We start from the raw sequence: 27,511 nt of genomic DNA on the forward strand, positions 1-27,511 counted from the left end.
AGGGTTAAGAAAGTGGCTTTTGTTTTTCCACCTCTTACTTCCCTGTAAAATATGAGTGTATAAAACACATCTGTGCATCCATGAGGTACTAAAATGCACCGAGACAAATTTCTATGCCTAAGTTCCATAGTGACGAGCGCGTTCTGCACTCGGGGTTCACCAGAGCTTTATATTTTTGTCATTCTGACCTGTTAGCTGAATGAATGGGTAGAGTTTCAAAGAGAAAGCAATGCAAAGTTCAAAAAGCAGAACATTAGAAAGAGAAATATCTAAATATATACATGTAAAAGTAAATATAGGGGAGCTACATAGATATATATAGAGAGAGAGTTAGAGAGAAAGAAAAAAGAAATAAATACAAGTAATCCAAATCTAGACAAGTAGATTAATATTCAGTATGAAAACCATATGGATAGATGCTAATATATTTTAATATCTGTTGTGTATTATATCTAGGTGTGTAAAAAAAGAAGTTCAATATGATAGAAATAGGTATGAAAAATATTTAAATCAAGGGACTTATTGTTTTTTATTTACTTACAGGCATGGCATTTAAATGAATAATATAGAAATGAAAATATACACATCTATAATAAACAAATGAAGATAGATAGATAGCCATAAAATAGAAATAAATACAAGTAATCCATTTCTGGACAAGTAGATTAAAACCTCAAAAAAAGCTCAGAGACTAGAACCACATGAAGGCCTCCACCCTGAGAGACATGAACTTAAGGAACACCATTACAAAGTCCTTTATCCCACAGTCCTTTTGCCCAACACACAGGAAGTACCAATACAATGTAATTAGTATAGGTTTTTCTTACTCTTTTGAACCCCACATCGGGCAGTGAATAATGTAATGCTTAGAAAGCTGAGACAAAACTCAAAGAGCTGAAGGATAACTTCACAGCTCCAGCCACCTTGTGTCCATCTAGGAACACCCGCTAGACTCCAACTACACCCTACATGACAAATTTCAAATTACAGGGGCCTGGGACTTGGCCTTTCACACCTACACCCAGGCTGGGCAGCAGGACAGAGCAGCTCCGGGACAGCTACACCCAGACACCCGTGACACACAAGACAACAGACGAGGGGACACAATGGGGAGACAAAACTCTGGGCCACAAGAATGGCCGCAAGGACCGAGAGAACGCGGAACGAGATGAGCCGGGTGAGAATGAAGGCGAGCTGATGAAGCTCGCAGAACCCGGGAGGAAGAAGATGCTGACGGAATGACAAACTCCAGCAACTGCCAAAGACGGATGCCCGAGAATCTGAGGGCCACAGTCCCCTACCAATCTCTGCGTTTCTTCAAGACCTAGGCCGCAACAATGGATCCTCGCGGCGCACGGCTGTTGACACAGCACGGAAGAAGAGCTCTAAAAGCTATCCGATCGGATGCTTTTAAAAGAGAGACGCGATTCCAAGACCTCTGAGGGCTCCCGAGGCAAAGCTTCGATGGTGTCGGGCTGAGGAGCCCAGAGATCAGAGATGCGAGGAGTTACGCCGGGGTGTCTGGTAAGCCCCCAGAAGAGATAAGGCGAGGCACGTACAACACGAGAAGCACAAAAGACACACAAGGCACAATGGACAAGTGATACAACACGCCCTGGGGCTGCTCTGTCCTGCACACCTCAGCACTGTGAACAAAAGTGAGGCTCTCCCTTCACGTGGCCTAAGGGGCCACAGCCTGGACCTCCCCGTCCCCAAAGCTGACTCCATAATCCCAGGTCACGAGTCCCGACCCGGCACCCCGATTTCAGCCCCTCTGCAATTTGCAGCCTCCGACTCAGCTCTCGGATGCCCAGCGGGGAGGATCCACATGGAGCGCCAAGGAAGGCCGCCTCGCCATCCGGGAAGTTCCTGCCATCGCCGGGCTGTTGTCTTCTGGTGAGGTAAAAAAAAATAAAACAGAAAATCAGAGGCTGATCTTTGCAGGGCATCAGCCAAAACATGACAATTCCGCTACTCACGGTCTCCTGCGAACGGCCACGTCCTGAGGCCGCACGCTTCAGCCACACAGGGAGCCGGACGCCGTCATCGCAGGGCGCGCCTGAATTAAGAAAAGACAAAGTGATGTGGCATTGCTGAAACTTGAACAGGCCCTCACTCCTCCTCCCGACATCCCCAACTCATGGCAACCCCTCGGCCCGTTCCTGAAGGCCACCCACACGGCCCCTTTACGTGGAAAAGGCTCCATCACACGGTCCCGTAACGTTTCCGCAGGGCTCACGGGAGAGGTGAAGCAGGCGTGCCGGTTGGTTGGAGAGGACGTCTCGGCGAAATGCGACTGGACCGCCTAAAGCACGCAAACAAGAAGGGACGCTTGGCATTTGCACCAGAAACTGAGAGCCCAGCGATAACAACTGTTTCCCTCCACCGGTCAATGCTCACCTTGCCCACTTCGCCTTGACTGCTGCTAGCCGGCTCTACTTCCTAAAAATAAAGACAAAGAGGAGACCTGTCACACAGTGACCGGTTCCAGTTGCCCTGCCAAGACAAACATTGACTTACCTTCTCGAGGAAACCCCCTTACCCTGGATGGGGCGCTCTGCCACTGATTTCATCCGTCCGCATCTGAAAGAAAGCTGAGACAAAAGTCAAAGAGCTGCAGGGTAACTTCACAGCTCCAGACATCTTGTGTCAATCTAGGAACACCCGCTAGACTCCAACTACACCCTACATCACAAATTTCAAATTACAGGGGCCTGGTACTTGTCCCCTCATGCCTACACCCAGGCTGGGCAGCAGGACAGAGCAGCTCCAGGACAACTACACCCAGACACCCGTGACACACAAGACAACAGACGAGGGGACACAATGGGGAGACAAAACTCAGGGCCACAAGAATGGCCGCAAGGACCGAGAGAACGCGGAATGAGATGAGCCGGGTGAGAATGAAGGCGAGCTGATGAAGCTCGCAGAACCCGGGAGGAAGAAGATGCTGACGGAATGACAAACTCCAGCAACTGCCAAGACGGATGCCCGAGAATCTGAGGGCCACAGCCCCCTACCAATCTCTGCGTTTCTTCAAGACCTAAGCCGCAGCAATGGATCCTCGCGGCGCACGGCTGTTGACACAGCTCGGAACAAGACCTCTAAAAGACATCCGATCGGATGCTTTTAAAAGAGAGACGCGATTCCAAGACCTCTGAGGGCTCCCGAGGCAAAGCTTCGATGGTGTCGGGCTGAGGAGCCCAGAGATCAGAGATGCGAGGAGTTACGCCGGGGTGTCTGGTAAGCCCCCAGAAGAGATAAGGCGAGGCACGTACAACACGAGAAGCACAAAAGACACACAAGGCACAATGGACAAGTGATACAACACGCCCTGGGGCTGCTCTGTCCTGCACACCTCAGCACTGTGAACAAAAGTGAGGCTCTCCCTTCACGTGGCCTAAGGGGCCACAGCCTGGACCTCCCCGTCCCCAAAGCTGACTCCATAATCCCAGGTCACGAGTCCCGACCCGGCACCCCGATTTCAGCCCCTCTGCAATTTGCAGCCTCCGACTCAGCTCTCGGATGCCCAGCGGGGAGGATCCACATGGAGCGCCAAGGAAGGCCGCCTCGCCATCCGGGAAGTTCCTGCCATCGCCGGGCTGTTGTCTTCTGGTGAGGTAAAAAAAAATAAAACAGAAAATCAGAGGCTGATCTTTGCAGGGCATCAGCCAAAACATGACAATTCCGCTACTCACGGTCTCCTGCGAACGGCCACGTCCTGAGGCCGCACGCTTCAGCCACACCGGGAGCCGGACGCCGTCATCGCAGGGCGCGCCTGAGTTAAGAGAAGACAAAGTGATGTGGCATTGCTGAAACTTGAACAGGCCCTCACTCCTCCTCCCGACATCCCCAACTCACGGCAACCCCTCGGCCAGTTCCTGAAGGCCACAAACACGGCCCCATTATGTGGAAAAGGCTCCGTCACACGGTCCCGTAATGCTTCCGCAGGGCTCACAGGAGTGGTAAAGCAGCTGTGCCAGCCGGTTGGCGAGGACGTCTCAGCGAAACGCGACTGGACCGCCTAAAGCACGCAAACAAGATGGGACGCTTGGCATTGCACCGGAAACTGAGAGCCCAGCGATAACAACAGCTTCCCTCCACCAGTCAACGCTCACCTTGCCCGCTTTGCCTTGACTGCTGATAGCCGGCTTCACTTCCTAAAAATAAAGACAAAGAGGAGACCTGTCACACAGTGACCGGTTCCAGTTGCCCTGCAAAGACAAACATTGACTTACCTTCTCAGGGGAACCCCCTTACCCTGGATGGGGCGCTCTGCCACTGATTTCATCCGTGTGCATCTGAAAGAAAGCTGAGACAAAAGTCAAAGTGCTGCAGGGTAACTTCACAGCTCCTGACATCTTGTGTCAATCTAGGAACACCCGCTAGACTCCAACTACACCCTACATCACAAATTTCAAATAACAGGGGCCTGGTACTTGTCCCCTCATGCCTACACCCAGGCTGGGCAGCAGGACAGAGCAGCTCCAGGACTACTACACCCAGACACCCGTGACACACAAGATAACAGACGAGGGGACACAACGGGGAGACAAAACTCTGGGCCACAAGAATGGCCGCAAGGACCGAGAGAACGCGGAATTAGATGAGCCGGGTGAGAATGAAGGCGAGCTGATGAAGCTCGCAGAACCCGGGAGGAAGAAGATGCTGATGGAATGACAAACTCCAGCAACTGCCAAGACGGATGCCCGAGAATCTGAGGGCCACAGTCCCCTACCAATCTTTGCGTTTCTTCAAGACCTAAGCCGCAGCAATGGATCCTCGCGGAGCACGGCTGTCGACACAGCTCGGAACAAGACCTCTAAAAGACATCCGATCGGATGCTTTTAAAAGAGAGACGCGATTCCAAGACCTCTGAGGGCTCCCGAGGCAAAGCTTCGATGGTGTCGGGCTGAGGAGCCCAGAGATCGGAGATGGTACGAGTGACGCCGGGGTTTCTGGTAAGCCCCCAGAAGAGATAAGGCGAGGCACGTACAACACGAGAAGCACAAAAGACACACAAGGCACAATGGACAAGTGATACAACACGCCCTGGGGCTGCTCCGTCCTGCACACCTCAGCACTGTGAACAAAAGTGAGGCTCTCCCTTCACGTGGCCTAAGGGGCCACAGCCTGGACCTCCCCGTCCCCAAAGCTGACTCCATAATCCCAGGTCACGAGTCCCGACCCGGCACCCCGATTTCAGCCCCTCTGCAATTTGCAGCCTCCGACTCAGCTCTCGGATGCCCAGCGGGGAGGATCCACATGGAGCGCCAAGGAAGGCCGCCTCGCCATCCGGGAAGTTCCTGCCATCGCCGGGCTGTTGTCTTCTGGTGAGGTAAAAAAAAATAAAACAGAAAATCAGAGGCTGATCTTTGCAGGGCATCAGCCAAAACATGACAATTCCGCTACTCACGGTCTCCTGCGAACGGCCACGTCCTGAGGCCGCGCGCTTCGGCCACACCGGGAGCCGGACGCCGTCATCGCAGGGCGCGCCTGAATTAAGAAAAGATAAAGTGATGCGGCATTGCTGAAACTTGAACAGGCCCTCACTCCTCCTCCCGACATCCCCAACTCACGGCAACCCCTCGGCCCGTTCCTGAAGGCCACCCACACGGCCCCTTTACGTGGAAAAGGCTCCGTCACACGGTCCCGTAATGTTTCCGCAGGGCTCACGGGAGCGGTGAAACAGCTGTGCCGGCCGGTTGGTTGGAGAGGACGTCTCGGCGAAATGCGACTGGACCGCCTAAAGCACGCAAACAAGAAGGGACGCTTGGCATTTGCACCAGTAACTGAGAGCCCAGCAATAACAACAGTTTCCCTCCACCGGTCAATGCTCACCTTGCCCACTTCACCTTGACTGCTGCCAGCTGCCTCTACTTCCTAAAAATAAAGACAAAGAGGAGACCTGTCACACAGTGACCGGTTCCAGTTGCCCTGCCAAGACAAACATTGACTTACCTTCTCGCGGGAACCCCCTTACCCTGGATGGGGCGCTCTGCCACCGATTTCATCCGTCCGCATCTGAAAGAAAGCTGAGACAAAAGTCAAAGTGCTGCAGGGTAACTTCACAGCTCCTGACATCTTGTGTCAATCTAGGAACACCCGCTAGACTCCAACTACACCCTACATCACAAATTTCAAATAACAGGGGCCTGGTACTTGTCCCCTCATGCCTACACCCAGGCTGGGCAGCAGGACAGAGCAGCTCCGGGACAACTACACCCAGACACCCGTGACACACAAGACAACAGACGAGGGGACACAACGGGGAGACAAAACTCTGGGCCACAAGAATGGCCGCAAGGACCGAGAGAACGCGGAACGAGATGAGCCGGGTGAGAATGAAGGCGAGCTGATGAAGCTCGCAGAACCCGGGAGGAAGAAGATGCTGACGGAATGACAAACTCCAGCAACTGCCAAGACGGATGCCCGAGAATCTGAGGGCCACAGTCCCCTACCAATCTTTGTGTTTCTTCAAGACCTAAGCCGCAACAATGGATCCTCGCGGCGCACGGCTGTTGACACAGCACGGAAGAAGACCTCTAAAAGCTATCCGATCGGATGCTTTTAAAAGAGAGACGCGATTCCAAGACCTCTGAGGACTCCCGAGGCAAAGCTTCGATGGTGTCGGGCTGAGGAGCCCAGAGATCAGAGATGCGAGGAGTGACGCCGGGGTTTCTGGTAAGCCCCCAGAAGAGATAAGGCGAGGCACGTACAACACGAGAAGCACAAAAGACACACAAGGCACAATGGACAAGTGATACAACACGCCCTGGGGCTGCTCCGTCCTGCACACCTCAGCACTGTGAACAAATGTGAGGCTCTCCCTTCACGTGGCCTAAGGGGCCACAGCCTGGACCTCCCCATCCCCAAAGCTGACTCAAAAATCCCGGGTCATGAGTCCCAACCCGGCACCCCACTTTCATAACCCTCTACAGGTCGTAGCCTTTGACTTAGCTCTCGGATGCCCGGCGGGGAGGATCCACATGGAGCGCCAAGGAAGGCCGCCTCGCCATCCGGGAAGTTCCTGCCATCGCCAGGATGTCGGCTCCTGGTCAGCTACAATCTAGAAGACCAAATATCAATGCAGGATCTTAGCGGCACATCTGTGAAAACCCAGCACTTACCTTCTCTAGAGAATGCCCAGGTTCATGGGCTGCACACTTCACCTCACAGGGAGGCAGATGCTTGCTTCACAGCAGTATTGGCTGACACAGCCAAATTACCACCACCTCAAGGAGGGGAGGAAGACTCTCCAGTCAGTGAGGGACAGGGAGCCCAGGGTACCCCAAGGATGGAAACCCCAGCTTATATGACAGCAGTAGGCCCTAGCACCCACTATCTCTTCCTGGCTGGCCCTAGCACCAGGGGTACTGCCTGCAGCTCTCAGGGGTTCTGGCACTCTGCTGCTTTAGGGTTCCTGCCTGCAGCTGTCTCAGGGAAACGGGAGTGTTGTTAGGGCTGCTGTTCAGGGTTTGGGTACACCTGAACTCTACCTTATATCCCAACCTGTACCCCTTTTATTTTCAATGTTTGTCTACAGCCTTCAAGCTTTTGACCTCTGAAGCCCTCCCTCAACCTCTCTGTGTCACTGCCAAGTTCCCCCGCTGAACCCTACAAACTTAGTTAGAACCCTACGCTTGCAACCGGGGATGCTCCTTATCCATAGGCCCCAAGAGATGTCCATTAGCCCGGACCAGGCAATCCACAGTTGCTCCCTACCCTACCTAAGTTTGGCCCTGAGACAGGGCAGAGGCTGACAGAGCCGAACTCTTTGCGGAGGCTAGGCACGAAGCCCTGCCAACCGCCGCCTCGAGGAGGGGTAGGAGCAATCCCCGGCTGCGAAGGGACCGAGAGCCCAGGGTGGGGCGGGGTGGGAAACCCCCTGTTTCCCCAACCCTACGGATCGTCCCCCCACTATCTCCTGGCTGACCCTAGCACCAGAGAACTGCCTGCAGCTCTCGAGGGTTCTGGCACTCTGCTGCTTTAGGGTTCCTGCCTGAAGCTGCCTCAGGGAAACGGGAGCGCTGTTAGGGCTGCTGTTTAGGGTTTGAATAGTCCTGTACTCTACCTTATATCCCAACCTGTACCCTTTTGTTTTCACTGTTTGTCTCCAGCCCTCGACCTCTGAAGCCCTCCCTCAACCTCTCTGTGTCACTGCCAAGCTCCCGCACTGAACCCTACAAACTTAGTTAGAACCCTACGCTTGCAACCGGGGATGCTCCTTATCCATAGGCCCCAAGAGATGTCCATTAGCCCGGACCAGGCAATCCACAGTTGCTCCCTACCCTACCTAAGTTTGGCCCTGAGACAGGGCAGAGGCTGACAGAGCCGAACTCTTTGCGGAGGCCAGGCACGAAGCCCTGCCAACCGCCGCCTCGAGGAGGGGTGGGAGCAATCCCCGGCTGCGGAGGGACCGAGAGCCCAGGGTGGGGCGGGGCGGGAAACCCCCTGTTTCCCCAACCCTACGGATCGTCCCCCCACTATCTCCTGGCTGGCCCTAGCACCAGGGAACTGCCTGCAGCTCTCGAGGGTTCTGGAACTCTCCTGCTTTAGGGTTCCTGCCTGCAGCTGTCTCAGGGAAATGGTGGCACTGTTAGGGCTGCTGTTTAGGGTTTGGGGTGGGGTACACCTGAACTCCACCTTACCTATACCCCTTCTTTTCACTGTTTGCACAGCCTTTTTTTTTTTGGAATTCTTGTGACAGATTGAGGGCACCGGGGAGGGACTGCCAAGATGAAATCAAAAAGGAAAAGGAGAAAGATCACCCCTGCAAATCCACAGTGGCTCAGCTGTTCAGGTGCTGCTTCCTGGCAAAAAGCTTTGTCCCTCACCATCTCCTTTAAGCGGTGCTCCGGGTCCAAGTGCATCCACATGCTCCCCCAGACCCTATGAGATGCTCTCACCATCACTCCATCAGATGCCACTGGGAGCCCACCAGAAACTCCTCTCCTCCGGCAGATCCCTGCCAACGTTGATTTGCCACTCGTATTTGACCCTGTAATAATGGCAAAATTGTTGCCGTCCGTCAGGTATGTGTTGTTAGACACAGGTTTTTCCACAGCCATCTTTTCAAGAATGGGGTTCCCTCCCTGCTTGATTGCTAAATTATCCATAAATTCTGGAAAACCTAAATGAGAAAAAGAATCTAAAAGACTGAGGAGTTAATATGGGAACCTTTACATCATTAAAGTAGTATGTTTTGAAATAAAGTGAATTCTTTCAGTCCAACTGCAAAAATCCAATTCCTAAAAATAAAATAACCAAAAAACAAACAGCATCAAATTCCCACCAATATCATCAATAAAATCACAATACCTCCACCAGCCAAGGGAAAAAAATCTTAACCTAGAAAAAACCCAAACCGCCTCAAAAAGATTCAACACTGAAACACAACGCATCCTAACACCTCAACTACCTATACTGAAGTAAACTTTCAAAACAAATATTCCTTCTATCCACACAACCAATACCAGATAAAACCAATAAAGTACTCTATCACAGCACCCCCGAATCAAAAAACTAAATTGCCCTAAAATTTTTTAATTTAATCACAAATTAACCCCAAAATAAAAACTTTAATCTCGCTAACAAAGAAAACCCCAAAACAGGTAACACAAACAAAACCCACACCGTACAACCCACTACCGGCAAAAACGGATACTATGCTCTTTCACTAACAGTTCTTATAACATCAGCAAAGTTAAACATAAATAAAAAGCAACCCTATTGAACTCCACACAACAAATCACACCAACTGTTAAAAAATAATCAAACTAACTCACTAAACTCAAGACCATTCAACTAACCCTAAACATTAGTAAAAAAAACCCCAAAGCTCTACATTTATAGTAATACATAATTACCAATACTCCATAAAAAAATTTAATAGCTAATTAAAAACATTAAAAAAACAATCTAAACTACTAAAAAGTTAAAAAATACCACCCACAAAAATATACCTATAAAAATCCACCATATAAATGCCTGTGTCCCCAGAAAGGAAACTAAGAAATGCCACAACAGAAAGAAATCCAAACTTATCATCAACACCTAAACTAAAAAAGACAACATTAAATAAATAGAACATATCTGTTATTACACAGAACTACAAACAAAATAAGATTAGACCATCAATTACTAAAAATCACCTTAAAACCACTCAATAAAATACTTTCAAAAATTGAAAACTGCATCTAACAAAAGCCACCTAATTAACACCAAAAACTCCCCTAACCAAACAAACCCTACCCCATCTGAACCCCTACATAAAATAGAGAACTAAAATCCCAATAATACCTATCAAAACCTATTTTAATTGATTCTACCTAAAATACAAAAAAACCCATTCATAAAATCATCTTTATTCAGAAACGAAATTTCACATAGTATACAACATAAAAAAAATAAAGCAACACACTGTGTACCACCAAAAAAAACCTAATATTGAATAAAAACCACATATAAATACCTTTACTTACTAAATATTACAACCACTATTTATATTTACCTGTATTTCTATAAAAGTATATCTAAAATTAAAAAGCATTAATTTAATCATTAAGGCAAAGATATACAATAAAAAATAAAATGTCCTAAAATTCCATTATATTATATTATATCCCCACCATCTGCTTTATGCCCAAACATAAGTTCTGTAACTTCAAAACTAAGAAAGAAAAAAATTCTTTGAACACACAATCTACATACAGTACTAATACAGCCTCACACAAATTCTCTCTCAAATCTATTGTCTAACAAAGGCAACAAGAAATCAATTTTTTACTTTTTTAAAATAACTTCTCATTGATTAGTGAATACAAAATAATTGCCAAAACCGTAACAACTTCTTCTAAAACTATTCAACTTTACTCCGATCCAAAAACCCAGGCTACCACCAAAACACCCCACGGCTCAAAAAGATCCACGCCACAGCCCAACTCCAAAAACATCCAAACCGCACGTGCAGAAAAACCCTTCTAAATCTCCTGCTCTTTTCTCCACAACAAAACAATTATCATTTCGTTATTCATCCTTTTTTCCTCTTACCTACGCCCTACTTATTAAAATAAACATTTTTTTTCACTTTTCCTCAAAAGATATTTCCTTTAAAATCAATTAAAAAACAGACTGAAACCTGCCTTCTATTAAGAAACACATTCGTTTTAAAACATTTCCTCCCAGTTTGTCTCAAACCTTTCTAAGGTTTGGATCCCGTTCCAGTGCACCAGAACCAAATCAACCTGCTCTGGCTCTGGAAACATCAGCGACACCAAACCCAGAGCACGAAGCACCTCGCCGCTCCTACCCCGCTGTCCCTCGGCCCTGCTCTCTCGCGTCCTACGCTGCAGAGCGCTGGGAGCCAGGTTCAGCCCCGAGAATTGTCGCATCCATTTCCTCGGACATTCCAGCTTCCACGGGGATATTGCGGGGACCCCCTGCATTCCATTCCCTAGTACAGCAGCAAGACAAAGTTCTCCCCCAGCCCGCGTCTCCAGAAAATCGTGTACAAGGGTTAACAAGCCTCGAGGTGTGAGAAATACGGTCTGCCCAACAAGCCCAACTCTGCATCCAGGGGAAATGAACATCACAAACAGATTCATGCACACCAGATGCACGGGACGCTGCCAGCTTGGACCTGCAATTAACTCGGCAATGGAAAAACCTGAGCTCGAAGCCCTCACGTGAGGGTGCAAAAGGTATTGGACACAGTTTCTAGAAGGCGCCACATCGTTATTTAAAGGCGCTGCTCGGCTAAAGAGCAATACCGACAAAGCCCACAGACAAAAAGCCTGGGGGGTCTGGGTTCGATTTTTTCCCTCCCCTCCTTTCAGCGGCTTTCACGGGAGCCCCGGCAGCGGCGGCACTCGGCACCCAGGGGCGGCCCCGCGCTCCTGCCCCCGGACGGACCGGGGCTCCCGGCAGGAAAGCGGCTCCTCCGGCGGGCGGGGGCGGCCCCGGCCCCGGGAGAGCCCGGCCCGCCCAGCGGCACCGGGACCGGCCCGAAGGGACCCCGGCGGTGCCCGAGCCCCGCGCCCGGAGCGGGCGGAGCGGCCGGACGGACACAGCTCCGCGCCGCGGCTCCCGCCTGCCGGCCCGGCAGAGCTCACCTCGCCTCCGCACGGCTCTGTCTCTCCCTGAGGGCTGCTCAGCCGCCAAATTCCCGTTGCACTTCAGCAATTCCCCAGGGAATGCCAGGAGCGCTCCCCTGTAAGACATTTGGTGCCGGGGGCAGAAGCGCCCTCAAATGCAGCGGCACGGCCACACGTGACCCCGCCAAATGCTGCAAAAGCCGGTGTTCCCGTCAATTGAACCCCGGAAACTGAGGCAACAGGATATGTTCCTGCAATCTTAAACCAATACAATGGCAAATAAATGTGCGCTCGACACTTCATTTCAATCCCCTACGGCAGCAGAAAAAGATTTTTCTCGAATAAAATCTCTCAAATGATGGGAAAAGGGGGATTTTCATCTCAGTTCAGACCGTGACAAAGTGCAGACAACAGGGCTTCCCCCTCAATTTAAACCTCAGAATAACGAAAAAAGGGGAGGTACCCACAAATCAAACACATGATACGGCAAGAATACTTTTCCCCTTCCTTAATCCTTGTGTTAAAACAACACAAGGATTCGCTGTCAACCAATATACCTAACACCCTGGAAAAGGCAGGTTTTCCTCCTATCGGTACCCTCAAAAACATAGGTGAAAGGGGATTCCCCCCAGTTTAAACACAGACAATAATGGAGGAGGAGTTTCTTCCCTCAGTTTGAACTTCTTTTGTTCTCATCACCCCCCCCCCTTTTTTTTCTTTCTTTTCTTTTCTTTTTTTTTTTTTTTTCTGGGAGAACAAGGCAGTGAATGGCAAAATAAAATCAAAAGGGGAGAAAGAAAAGTCCCCTCTGCAAACCCACACTGGCTCACCTATTCAGCTGCTGCTCCGTGACACAAAGGTTTGTCCCTCAGCACCTCCTTTAAGCAATGCTCCACATCTGAGTGCATCCAGGTGTTCCCCCAGGCCCTGCGAGATCCCCTCACCATCATTCCATGAGACACCCGGGGGACCCAGCCATAAACCTCTCTCCTCCAGTTGCTCCATGCCCAAATGAGATGAGGGAAACCATCCCCCTGAAACAGTGCCCAGTAGGACCCACCCCGTCCTCATCCTCATCACTGCTCACACCTGGGGCTGCTCTGAGCCCTCATCATCCTCACTGCTCACACCTGGAACTGCTCTGTCCCCTCATCATCCTCACTGCTCCCACCTGGGGCTGCTCTGAGCCCTCATCATGCTCATAGCTCACACCTGGGGCCCCTCTGTCCCCTCATCATCCTCACAGCTCTCACCTGGAACTGCTCTGTCCCCTCATCATCCTCACTGCTCCCACCTGGGGCTGCTCTGTCCCCTCATCATCCTCACAGCTCACACCTGGGGCTGCTCTGAGCCCTCATCATCCTCACTGCTCACACCTGGGGCTGCTCTGAGCCCTCATCATCCTCACAGCTCACAGTTTGTGCTGCTGTTACCCCAAGACCGAAGGCAGGGGCAGAAGGAACCCATTGCTCATTCCCTAGACAGATTGATATTACTTGTATTTATTTCTTATTTATGCCTATATATATCTCTCTATATTTATATCTTTATTATAGATTTGTATATTTTCATTTCTATATTATTTATTTAAAATCCCTGCCTCTAACCAAATAAAAAACAAAAAGCCCCTTCAGCTTAAATGACTATTTAAATATTTTAATGCCTATTTTTATCAAATTTATATTCATATTTATATACTATATTGAACTAGGCATAACACACAAGGTATCCTATATTAAAAGATATCTCTATTAACAACTACATCTATATTATTCCTATTATATATTAAATAGAAACCTATTTGTATGTATTTATAACCCGTATATATCTTTATATATTTAATATATATATTTCTATATTGTACATTTTATTTAAAAGCCCTGACTCTACCCAAATGAAAAAAAGCAAGCTTTTATTGTAAACTAGATTTAAATAATTCTTTTCAACTGAGATTTATAGTTTTTATTTATGCTATATTTTGTATATATTCCTGTATTAATTCTATGGAATATAGGTTAAAGCATATTACAATAACATACATGAGATTACTTATCTTTTAGATGTGTAGATTTATGGACATTATTTCTATTATGTATTTTCTATTTATAGGGCCTTCTATTTTTACATTTATATCTTTATCTATTTCTCTTTCTATTTTTCTGCTTTTTGAAATTTGCATTTCTTTCTATTTTAAACTCTATAAATTCATTCACCGGACAAATCAGAATAACAAAAATATAAAGCCCTGGACAACCCCAAGTGCAGAACGCACTCGTCTCTATGGAACTCATCTCTATGCAACTTAGAGACACAGAAATTTCACTTGGTGCATTTTAATGCCTCATTGATGCACAGATGTGTTTTATACACTCATATTTTACAGGGAAGTAAGAGGTGGAAAAACAAAAGCCACTTTCTTAACCCTAAGCCGTTCCTGACATAACAAAACCCTAAAGACGGCGTGCACAGAGAGGGGGTTTCTTTCCAAGGGAATTTAGAGAGATCCATTCCTGTTCCTTGCCAATGCCTACCGTAAAAAGCAGAACAGCTCCACAGGTTTTTGGATTCTGCATCCAGCCCTCGCAGGGAATTTCCTGGCAGCTCGGGGTCCCCTCTGGGCAAGGGTACCCGGCACGAGCCCTCCCCATTCCCCGCTCACCTTGCTCCTCCAGCGCAGCGCCTGCCTCCCTCTGCCGGGGACCTCGGCGTGCCCCAAGGGACAGGGGAGCCCCCCAGTGCCCACCCCGTCCCCCTCAGCCTTTGCTCCTCACCCCCAAAGAAGGCACAGAACAACTCCAACTGCCCTGGACAGCAGCACCCTGCTTTATTGGAAGCCCTTCTAGGACTAGACCCCCTCCCAAAAAGGAGCTCTGCTGCAACAAGAAAAGGGGGGCAGGTCCCAGAAATCCCTCCCCAAAAACCCCAGGCACAGGCCAGAGGCAGAAAGAGGGAGTGGTGGCAGAGAGGACACAGGAAGAAAAGAAAGAACAAAAGAATGGGCTGTAGGATGAAATAGAAAAACAAAACAAAACTGAAAAAAAACCAAACCAAACCAAATCACCAAAAAACCACCAAAAACAAAACCAAACCACCAAAAAACCAAAACTTCCACCCAAACCCAAAACCTGGCATGGGCAGCAAGACAGAGAGGGATTGAAAAAGAACAGAGCCAAGGAAGGGGACACAAGGAGCCACTGGGAAACAAGGGCACGGGGAAGAGCAGAGAGACAGACGGAATTAAAAAAGGCACGTGAGTGAGCCACGGAGAAGGACACAGAAAAAGGCCGAGCGCAGAACACACAGCAAGGACAGAGGGATTCTGTCCTTGATTGGACAAGAGGGAAACAAGGAGCCAGAGGGGAAAGGACCACGCCAGGGGCCGGCAAGATGGACGAGATGGACAAGGTGCTTCTCCCTCTGGCCACTACGGCGAGCGCAGCTTCCCCGCAGTTTCACGTCTCTTCCAAGCACAACAGGTGAACAAAGAGCAGCACAGAGCCGCCGGTCTCCAATGCTCCGCAATCTAGAAGGAAAAAGAAGGAAAAAGGAAAAAGACCGGTTCATTCTGCCACCAAAGAGAGTTGCTTATCCCAAGACACCTTATTCCAGGCACAGAAATCATTTCTGCCACTCGAACAAACCCACTCGATGCTGTCTCAAGTCGATGGCAGCTACTTAAACCCTGTCTCAAGAATCACAGGGACACGAGCCTTGCAATTCTCAGGAGGGACTCGGCTGAGTCTTCAAGATTTCCCCACCCACAGAAGCCAGTGATCCCAGCTTGAAACAGCACATTTCCTCCCAACCCCATAGAAATTGCCCTGTGCTGCCAGCACTGAGGCTGCCAGCAGGAGCAGCAGGAGCAGCTGGAGCAGGAGCAGCAGATCCGTCCGCTCCGGGCGCGGGTCTCGGGCACCGCCGGGGTCCCTTTGGGCCGGTCCCAGTGCCCCTGGGCTAGTTCAAAATAGTATATAAATTTGATAAAAATAAGCATTAGAAATATTTAAATAATCATTTAAGGTGAAGGGGATGTTTTTTTAAATTCGGTTACAGGCAGGGCTTTTAAATAAATAATATAGAAATGAAAATATAGAAATCTATAACAAAGGTATAAATATAGGGAGATAGAGAGAGAGAGAGAGAGAGAGAGAGAGAGAGAGAGAGATGAAAAAGAAATAAATACTAGTAACAAATATATACTAGTAGATTAATAATAAATATTAAAAATATATGGATGGACGTTAATATATTTTAATATCTACTATGCATTATATCTATGTGTATAAATATAAAAAATCAATATGATAGATATAGATATTAAAAATATTTAAATGAAGGGCCTTTTTGCTTTTTATTTGGTTAGAGGCAGGGCTTGCTAAATTCCGATGGGGGGTTTTTTGGGGCGTTCCTTGGAGAAGGGTTTTTGGAAGGGGCTTGCACACCTTGTTTCTTGCCGGGCTTCTTTGCACGTGGGGGGGCGATCCCCGCCCAGCCCCGGGCTGAGCTCTGCGGCAGTGCTGCCACCTTGTGGCCACAGAGCGGTACTGCAGCTGTGCCCCGGCGCGGGCGGGGCCGAGCCGAGCGGAACCGAGCCGAGACGAGCCGAGCGGAGCCGAACCGAAGCGTGCCGAGCGGAGCCGAGCGGAGCCGAACCGAGGCGCGCCGAGCCGAGCCGAGCCGTGTCGAGCCGAGCCGAACCGTGCCGAGCGGAGCCGTGCCGAGCGGAGCCGAGCCGAGCCGTGCCGAGCGGAGCCGAGCCGAGCCGAGCTAAGCCGTGCCGAGCGGAGCGGAGCCGAGCCGAGCCGAGCCGAGCGGAGCCGAGCGGAGCCGTGCCGAGCGGAGCCGAGCGGAGCCGAGCCGAAGCGGGCCGCGGCAAGGACCCCGTCAGAGAGAGGCGTCCTCACCGCTGCCTGTCGGCGCCCGGCTGGCTCGCGTCCGGCCCCGGCGCCGCTGAGCGTACAGCCCGTGTCGGCACGGCCGGAAAAGCCGCGGAAAATTGCGCCGGAGCGGCGTCGGCGTCGGGGTATTTGTCAGGCAGTCGAGTAGACACCCACCGCCCGGGGTCCTTGCATTTTCCCGCCTTTTCGGCCGCCATGCTTGGAAGGTCAAAGCCAGCCGCGACTCGGCAGCCATCTTGAGAGGGGCGTGACGTCACTTCCGCCCTTCCTCGCCGCCATCTTTGTTGTGGCTGAAGCCACTTCCGGCCGAGCGGCCATCTTTGTTGTGGCACGATCGAGGCCCCCGCTGCTCTCAGCGCGTCTGTCTAGCTTACTTGCCTGAACGAAAAACCCGACGAAGCCGGCCGACTCCGAGCACTCCGCCCGATTTTCCGCCGCCTTTCCCGGGGCGAGGACGGTGGCGGCGGGGCTCAGCGGCTCCGGAGCTGGGCGGCGGCTGCGCCTGCGGCGGCAGGCATTGGAGTCGACGCCTCTGCCGGGGTCCTACCGGCCGGCCGCAAACTTCAGTGTGGCAATCAGCCCGACCCGGCTCCTGCGGGGGGGGGTCCCGGCTCGACACGGCACGCCTCGGTTTGGTTCGGTTCGGCTCCGCTCGGCTCGGCTCGGTTCCGCTCGGCTCGGCCCCGCCCGCGCCGGGGCACAGCTGCAGTACCGCTCTGTGGCCACAAGGTGGCAGCACTGCCGCAGAGCTCAGCCCGGGGCTGGGCGGGGGTCGCCCCCGCACGTGCAAAGAAGCCCGGCAAGAAACAAGGTGTGCAAGCCCCTTCCAAAAACCCTTCTCCAAGGAACGCCCCAAAAAACCCCCCATCGGAACTTAGCAAGCCCTGCCTCTAACCAAATAAAAAGCAAAAAGGCCCTTCATTTAAATATTTTTAATATCTATTTCTGTCATATTGAACTTCTTTATTTATACAAATAGATATAATACATAACAGATATTAAAATATATTCTATTAGCATAATAGATATTAAATAGATATTAAAATTTATTATATAAACATCTATCCATATAGTTTTCATACTGAATATTAATCTACTTGTCTAGATTAAATTACTTGTATTTATTTCTTTTTTATGGCTATATATATTAATATATATATATGTACCACCCTATATTCATTTTTGGAGTATAGATGTGTATACTTTCCTTTCTATATTATTTATTCAAAAGCCCTGCTTGTAACAAAATAAAAAATAAAAAGACCCTTGATTTAAATAGTTTTAATATCTATTTCTATCATATTGATCTTCTATATTTATACACATAGATATAATACATAACAGATATTAAAACATATGATATTAGCATCTATCCATATAGTTTGCATACTGAATATTAATATCCTTGTCCAGATTTGGATTACATGTATTTATTTCTTTTTTATGGCTATATTTTTATATGTATATGTATATATATACATATATATATCTCCCTCTATTTATTTCTTTATTATAGATGTGTATATTTTCATTTCTATATTATTCATTTAAATGCCATGCCTTTAACCAAACAAAAACAAAAAGTCCCTCATTTAAATATTTTTAATATCTATTACTATAATATTGATCTTCTATATTTATACACACAGATGTAATGCATAACAGATATAAAATATATTACCATTTATCCATATAGTTTTCATACTGAATATTAATCTACTTGTCTAGATATGGATTACTTGTATTTATTTCTTTTTTATGGCTATATATATTAATATATATACATATATATATCTCCCTCTATTTATTTCTTTATTATAGATGTGTATATTTTCATTTCTATATTATTCATTTAAATGCCATGCCTCTAACCAAATAACAAACAAAAAGTCCCTCATTTAAATATTTTTAATATCTATTACTATAATATTGATCTTCTATATTTATACATATAGATACAATGCATAACATGTATTAAAATACATTACCATCTATCCGTATATTTTTCATATTGAATATTAACCTGATTTTCTAGATTTACATAACTTGTATTTATTTCTTTCTTATGGCTATGTATATATCTATATCTATCTATCTATCTATCTATCTATCTATCTATCTCCCTATATACATTTCTTTATTATAGATGTGTATATTTTCATTTCTATATTATTCATTTAAATGCCATGCCTCTAACCAAATAATAAACAAAAAGTCCCTTCCTTAAAATATTTTTAATATTTATTTCTATCATACTGATCTTCTATATTTATAGACATAGATATGTTGCATAACAGATATTAAAATTTATTATATTAGCATCTATCCATATAGTTTTCATACTGAATATTAATCTACTTGTCTAGATATGGATTTCTTGTATTTATTTCTTTTTTATCTCTCTCTCTCTCTCTCTGTATATATATCTACCTAGCTCCCCTATATTTATTTTTACAGGTATATATTTCTCTTTCTAATGTTCTGCTTTTTGAAATTTGCATTTCTTTCTCTTTGAAACTCTACCCATTCATTCAGCTGACAGGTCAGAATGACAAAAATATAAAGCCCTGGTGAACCCCGAGTGCAGAACGCGCTCGTCACTATGGAACTTAGGCACAGAAATTTGTCTCGGTGCATTTTAGTACCTCATGGATGCACAGATGTGTTTTATACACTCACTTTTTACAGGGAAGTAAGAGGTGGAAAAACAAAAGCCACTTTCTTAACCCTAAGCCGTTCCTGACATAACAAAACCCTAAAGACGGCGTGCACAGAGAGGGGGTTTCTTTCCAAGGGAATTTAGAGAGATCCATTCCTGTTCCTTGCCAATGCCTACCGTAAAAACCAGAACAGCTCCACAGGTTTTTGGATTCTGCATCCAGCCCTCCCAGGGAATTTCCTGGCAGCTCGGGGTCCCCTCTGGGCAAGGGTACCCGGCACGAGCCCTCCCCATTCCCCGCTCACCTTGCTCCTCCAGCGCAGCGCCTGCCTCCCTCTGCCGGGGACCTCGGCGTGCCCCAAGGGACAGGGGAGCCCCCCAGTGCCCACCCCGTCCCCCTCAGCCTTTGCTCCTCACCCCCAAAGAAGGCACAGAACAACTCCAACTGCCCTGGACAGCAGCACCCTGCTTTATTGGAAGCCCTTCTAGGACTAGACCCCCTCCCAAAAAGGAGCTCTGCTGCAACAAGAAAAGGGGGGCAGGTCCCAGAAATACCTTCCTGGAATTTTGACCCCTGACCTTTTGACCCCAGACCCATGACCTCCTGACCCCCTGACCCCGACCTTTGACCCCGACCTTTTTCATGTGACCTCATGACCTTTGACCCCTGACCTTAGACCTTTGAAACCCTGACCTTTTACATTTGAACCCTGACCTTTGACCTTGAACCCCTGTGACCTTTGACTCTGTGAACTTTGGCCCCAAGAGCTTTGACCTTTGACCCGTAACCTTCAACCTTTGACCTGTGACATTCGACCTTGTGACCTTTGACCTCGTGACTGGTGGCCCTTTGATCCCGTGACCTTTGATCCTTGACCCTGTGACATTTGACCTCGTGACCTTTGACACATGACCTTTAACCTTTGCCCCTGTGACCTTTGCCCCACAACCTTTTGACATCATGACCTTTGATCTTTGACCTTTGGCCCTGTGACCTTTGGCCCGGTGACCTTAGACCCCATGATTTTAGACCCTGTGATCTTTGACCCCGTGACCTTCGATCCCATGGCTTTTGGCCTTTGACCTCTGTGACCTTTGACCCCTGACCTTTGATTCATGACCCCCCTGACCTTTGACCCGCTGACCTTATTCATAACCCTGACCCCTGAAATGGTGGTGGTTGTGTTCTTCTGGTTCAGATATGGTGGTGTGAATTCATTTTTAGTTAACTTTGGTGGTGCATGTGTATGTCTGGCTTGATATGGGGGTCTGCAGACGCATTTTGGGTTGAATATGGTGATGTGCATTTATTTGTGATTAAAAATGGTTGTGCTCATGCATTTCTGGTCAAACGTGGCGCTGTGCATTTGTGTGGTTTTCGGATGCTGTGCCACGCGTGTTTTGGCGGGCGCGTGTGGTGTGGCTTTTTCGGATGGTTGTGTGGGTTGGTTAGTGGATGGTAGAAAAGTTTTGAATAGGGTTTTTTAAGACAGTAAATTTAAGTGGTTTTTTGTTTGGTTTAATTGGTTTGGGAAAAGATTTTTTTTGAGGAAAATTGAAAAAAAATGTTTATTTAATGAGCAAAGTATTTATAAGTATAAACAAATGAATAATAATAAATAATAAAATTTGTTGTTGTTTGAAGAGATGGTCAATTTAGAGAGTTCTTGTTGGGAAGTGTAGTTTTGTTTAGTTACATATTAGTTTTTTTGGTGTTGGAAAGTGTTGAGGCCCAGACCCCCGAGGGCTGGATGTGTGAGTTTTTGGTGTTCGGGTTTTTAGTTTAGAGTACATTTGAATAGATTTAAGGGAAAGGAAAAATATATATAGTTTGGAGAACTTTTTTGGTTTAGTTTGTTGAAACTTAATTCAAAATAAGGGAGACTTTTGTTTTGTTGTAGATAGTATCGTTTGGAGAAGGATGTGGGGGAATGAGTGTTGTTTTTGAAAATAACTTGTGTGGGGTGTTCTGTTTCTTCTGGAAATTAGTTATATATACACAGATAAGAGTAGTGATATTTAGTAAAAAGTGATGTTTATATGTATTTTTTATTTAATGATTAGATTTTTTTGAGGTATATATTTTTTGAGATATATATTGTGCTATTTTTTTGTATTATTTATTATGTGTCATTTGGTTTTTGAGTAAAGACAATTTTATGGAATTTTTTCAATTTAAAGTGGAATTGATTTTAATTGCTTTTTCAAATACATTTTGATATTTGTTACTGGGATTTTGGTTTTGTTAATGATATGTCAGGGTTTAGATTGGGTAGGGTTAGTTTGCTTGGTGGAGGTCGGGGTGTTAATGAATTAGGTGGCTTTTGCTAGATGTTTTTTAATATTTGAAAGATTTTTTATTTAATGTTTTTAAGATGGTTTTTAATATTTTATTGTATTTTTTTATTTGTACTTGGTACACGGTAGGGGATACGGTATATTTAGTGAATATAATGTTTTTTAGTTTAGGTGTTGATAAGGTTGTTTTTGAAATGAATTTTATGGTTTGCTTTAATTTTTTAGGGGTATTATGTTGTTAAAGGACTTGTTTTTTAAGGTTTAGGATGATGTTTTGAGTAGCAGTGTGAGGTATAGGGTAGGTTTTTATTTATTTAGTGATGTTTTTTATTATTGTGAGTATGTAGTGTTTATTTTGGTGTGTTTGGGGTACAGTAATGTAGTTAATTTGTTAGGTTTTTTATATTTCTATTTAGATTATTGTGATAGGGAGTTTGATTGAAGTATATGTTTTAAACTTATCGATAATGTAAGAAATATTGTTTATGGCTAAATTTATTTTTTGGTTTTGTGTTTATTTGGAGGTGGTATTTTTATTTTGATGATTCGAGGTATTATGAGATTATTGAGTTAGGAACAATTTTGTTTTGTATGGTTAATTGCAGGTTTCTTTTGATCTTTTTATTTTTGTAGTTGCATGTACCTGTTTATTGCTTTGGCGGTTTTTATTAGTTGTATTTTTGGGGATATGAATATTTATATGATGGATTTTTACAGGGAGTTTGTTTTTGTAGTGATTTCTTATTTTGTAGTAGTTTAATCTTTTTTATCGTTAAGGAGGTCTTCCATTATTCTTATAGAGCATTGATTATTATTTATGCATTAGAAGGTAGCAATTTGGTTAGGTTTTTTTTAGTAATGTTTAGGGCTCATTGAATGGTTTTGAGTTTAGTAAGTTGTTAAGTTTTTTTAAGTAGATTGGGTTGTGGTAAGTTGTATATATTTTTTTGTGTTTTGTTTTACTTTTATGATGTGGTATGAATTATTAGTAAAAAGAGAGTAGTGGGTTTTTTTGCTGCTCTTCTTATAAACTAGGTATAATTACTAATACACTTTTAAAACCTGTTACTGGGATTGGGACGTAGGGGAGGACAAAGAAACTAAAAACTAAAGCTACTTGGTACAAGCGTCAGTACTTTCAAAAAGGTTTTATCAATCATTATTACTGAGCTTAGCATAACAGCTACTTTAATCTTTGCCCTTTTACTGTGAAAGTTATGTATTAGGGACAATATTGGAGTTATTTTTGGATAAGAAAATAAACTTTGGAACAAGAAAGGCATTAAAACTTGAAAAAAAGCTCAGAGACTAGAACTACATGATGGGCTCAACCCTGAGAGACATGAACTTAAGGAACACCACTACGAAGTCCTTTATCCCAACACACAGAAGTGCCAATATAACGTAATCAGTATAGGTTTTTCTTACTCTTTTGAACCGGACATTGGGCAGCAAATAATTAAATGCTTAGAAAGCTGAGACAAAAGTCAAAGTGCTGCAGGATAACTTCACAGCTCCAGACATCTTGTGTCCATCTAGGAACACCCGCTAGACTCCAACTACACCCTACATTACAAATGCCAAATTACAGGGGCCTGGGACTTGGCCTTTTACACCTACACCCAGGCTGGGCAGCAGGACAGAGCAGCTCCGGGACAACTACACCCAGACACCCGTGACACACAAGACAACAGACGAGGGGACACAATGGGGAGACAAAACTCTGGGCCACAAGAACGGCCGCAAGGACCGAGAGAACGCGGAACGAGATGAGCCGGGTGAGAATGAGCTGATGAAGCTCGCAGAACCCGGGAAGAAGAAGATGCTGACGGAATGACAAACTCCAGCAACTGCCAAGACGGATGCCCGAGAATCTGAGGGCCACAGTCCCCTACCAATCTTTGCGTTTCTTCAAGACCTAAGCCGCAACAATGGATCCTCGCGGCGCACGGCTGTCGACACAGCACGGAACAAGACCTCTAAAAGACATCCGATCGGATGCTTTTAAAAGAGAGACGCGATTCCAAGGCCTCTGAGAGCTCCTGAGGCAAAGCTTCGATGGTGTCGGGCTGAGGAGCCCAGAGATCAGAGATGCTACGAGTGACACCGGGGTTTCTGGTAAGCCCCCAGAAGAGATAAGGCGAGGCACGTACAACACGAGAGGCACAAAAGACACAGAAGGCACGACGGACAAGTGATACAACACGCCCCGGGACTGCTCTGTCCTGCGCACCTCAGCACTGTGAACAAAAGTGAGGCTCTCCCTTCACGTGGCCTAAGGGGCCATAGCCTGGACCTCCCCATCCCCAAAGCTGACTCCATAATCCCAGGTCCAGAGTCCCGACCCGGCACCCCGATTTCAGCCCCTCTGCAATTCGCAGCCTTCGACTCAGCTCTCGGATGCCCGGCAGGGTGGATCCACATGGGGCGGCAAGGAAGGGCGTCTCGCCATCTGGGAAGTTCCTGCCATTGCCAGGCTGCTGTCTTCTGGGTCAGCTACAATAAATAAAACACAAAATCAGCAGCTGATCTTTGCAGGGCATCAGCCAAAACCCAACAATTCCGCGACTCACGGTCTCCTGCGCTCGGCCACGTCCTGAGGCCGCGCGCTTCGGCCACACTGGGAGCCGGACGCCACCATCGCAGGGCGCGCCTGAGTTAAGAGAAGACAAAGTGATGCGGCATTGCTGAAACTCAAAGGGACCCTCGCTCCTCCTCCCGACATCCCCAACTCACGGCAACCCCTCAACCCGTTCCTGAAGGCCACCCACACGGCCCCTTTACGTGGAAAAGGCTCCATCACACGGTTCCATAACGCTTCCGCAGGGCTCACGGGAGCGGTGAAGCAGCTGTGCCGGCCGGTTGGGGAGGGGATCACGGAGAAATGCGACTGGACCACCTAAAGCACGCAAACAAGATGGGACGCTTGGCATAGCACCAGAAACTGAGAGCCCAGTGATAACAACAGCTTCCCTCCACCGGTCAATGCTCACCTTGCCCACTTCGCCTTGACTGCTGCTAGCCGGCTTCACTTCCTAAAAATAAAGGCAAAGAGGAGACCTGTAACGCAGTGACCGGTTCCAGTTGCCCTGCAAAGACAAACATTGACTTACCTTCTCGCGGGAACCCCCTTACCCTGGATGGGGCGCTCTGCCACCGATTTCATCCGTCCGCATCTGAAAGAAAGCTGAGACAAAAGTCAAAGTGCTGCAGGGTAACTTCACAGCTCCAGACATCTTGTGTCAATCTAGGAACACCCGCTAGACTCCAACTACACCCTACATCACAAATTTCAAATAACAGGGGCCTAGGACTTGGCCTTTTACACCTACACCCAGGCTGGGCAGCAGGACAGAGCAGCTCTGGGACAACTACACCCAGACACCCGTGACACACAAGACAACAGACGAGGGGACACAACGGGGAGACAAAACTCTGGGCCACAAGAATGGCCGCAAGGACCGAGAGAACGCGGAACAAGATGAGCCGGGTGAGAACGAAGGCGAGCTGATGAAGCTCACAGAACCCGGGAGGAAGAAGATGCTGATGGAATGACAAACTCCAGCAACTGCCAAGACGGATGCCCGAGAATTTTAGGGCCACAGCCCCCTACCTATCTCTGCGTTTCTTCAAGACCTAAGCCGCAGCAATGGATCCTCGCGGCGCACGGCTGTTGACACAGCTCGGAACAAGACCTCTAAAAGACATCCGATCGGATGCTTTTAAAAGAGAGACGCGATTCCAAGGCCTCTGAGAGCTCCCGAGGCAAAGCTTCGATGGTGTCGGGCTGAGGAGCCCAGAGATCAGAGATGCTACGAGTGACACTGGGGTTTCTGGTAAGCCCCCAGAAGAGATAAGGCGAGGCACATACAACAGGAGAGGCACAAAAGACACAGAAGGCACGATGGACAAGTGATGGGACACGCCCCGGGACTGCTCTGTCCTGCACACCTCAGCACTGTGAACAAAAGTGAGGCTCTCCCTTCACGTGGCCTAAGGGGCCACAGCCTGGACCTCCCCGTCCCCAAAGCTGACTCCATAACCCCAGGTCCAGAGTCCCGACCCGGCACCCCACTTTCAGCCCCTCTGCAATTCGCAGCCTCCGACTCAGCTCTCGGATGCCCAGCGGGGAGGATCCACATGGAGTGCCAAGGAAGGCCGCCTCGCCATCTGGGAAGTTCCTGCCATCGCCAGGCTGCCGTCTCTCGGTCAGCTACAATAAATAAAACACAAAATCAGAGGCTGATCTTTGCAAGGCATCAGCCAAAACCCGACAATTCCGCTACTCACAGTCTCCTGTGAACGACCACGTCCTGAGGCTGCACGCTTCGGCCACGCCGGGAGCCGGACGCCGTCGTCACAGGGCGCGCCCGAGTTAAGAGAAGACAAAGTGATGCGGCATTGCTGAAACTCAAAGGGACCCTCGCTCCTCCTCCTGGCATCCCCAACTCACGGCAACCCCTCGGCCCGTTCCTGAAGGCCACCCACACGGCCCCTTTACGTGGAAAAGGCTCCGTCACACGGTTCCATAACGCTTCCGCAGGGCTCACGGGAGCGGTGAAGCAGCTGTGCCGGCCGGTTGGCGAGGACGTCTCAGCGAAACGCGACTGGACCGCCTAAAGCACGCAAACAAGATGGGAGGCTTAGCGTTGCACCAGAAACTGAGAGCCCAGTGATAACAACAGCTTCCCTCCACCGGTCAATGCTCACCTTGCCCACTTCACCTTGACTGCTGCCAGCTGGCTCTACTTCCTAAAAATAAAGACAAAGAGGAGACCTGTCACACAGTGACCGGTTCCAGTTGCCCTGCAAAGACAAACATTGACTTACCTTCTCGAGGAAACCCCCTTACCCTGGATGGGGCGCTCTGCCACCGATTTCATCCGTCCGCATCTGAAAGAAAGCTGAGACAAAAGTCAAAGTGCTGCAGGGTAACTTCACAGCTCCTGACATCTTGTGTCAATCTAGGAACACCCGCTAGACTCCAACTACACCCTACATCACAAATTTCAAATAACAGGGGCCTGGGACTTGGCCTTTTACACCTACACCCAGGCTGGGCAGCAGGACAGAGCAGCTCCGGGACAACTACACCCAGACACCCGTGACACACAAGACAACAGACGAGGGGACACAATAGGGAGACAAAACTCTGGGCCACAAGAACGGCCGCAAGGACCGAGAGAACGCGGAACGAGATGAGCCGGGTGAGAATGAAGGCGAGCTGATGAAGCTCGCAGAACCCGGGAGGAAGAAGATGCTGACGGAATGACAAACTCCAGCAACTGCCAAGACGGATGCCCGAGAATCTGAGGGCCACAGCCCCCTACCTATCTCTGCGTTTCTTCAAGACCTAAGCCGCAACAATGGATCCTCGCGGCGCACGGCTGTTGACACAGCTCAGAACAAGACCTCTAAAAGACATCTGATCAGATGCTTTTAAAAGAGAGATGTGATTCCGAGGCCTCTGAGGGCTCCAGAGGCAAAGCTTCGATGGTGTCGGGCTGAGGAGCCCAGAGATCAGAGATGGTACGAGTGACACCGGGGTTTCTGGCAAGCCC

At 47.9% G+C, this 27,511-nt stretch overlaps 2 long non-coding RNA genes across 2 annotated transcripts; both read right to left on the reverse strand.

Annotated features, from left to right (window-relative positions):
* Window positions 1-3,895: 3,895 nt before the first annotated feature.
* Window positions 3,896-4,416, reverse strand: LOC131574175 (uncharacterized). The gene is made up of 3 exons (XR_009276399.1): window positions 4,239-4,416; window positions 4,119-4,160; window positions 3,896-4,024 (listed from the first exon to the last, which is right to left on the reverse strand). It is a non-coding gene; the product is annotated as an uncharacterized LOC131574175 (long non-coding RNA).
* A 382-nt stretch (window positions 4,417-4,798) lies between these two features.
* On the reverse strand, window positions 4,799-26,157 carry LOC131574174 (uncharacterized). The gene is made up of 5 exons (XR_009276398.1): window positions 25,064-26,157; window positions 24,944-24,985; window positions 5,580-5,746; window positions 5,417-5,496; window positions 4,799-5,330 (listed from the first exon to the last, which is right to left on the reverse strand). It is a non-coding gene; the product is annotated as an uncharacterized LOC131574174 (long non-coding RNA).
* Window positions 26,158-27,511: the final 1,354 nt, after the last annotated feature.

This window comes from Poecile atricapillus, unplaced genomic scaffold, assembly GCF_030490865.1.
Source record: "Poecile atricapillus isolate bPoeAtr1 unplaced genomic scaffold, bPoeAtr1.hap1 scaffold_100, whole genome shotgun sequence".
Classification (NCBI taxonomy): Eukaryota; Metazoa; Chordata; class Aves; order Passeriformes; family Paridae; genus Poecile; species Poecile atricapillus.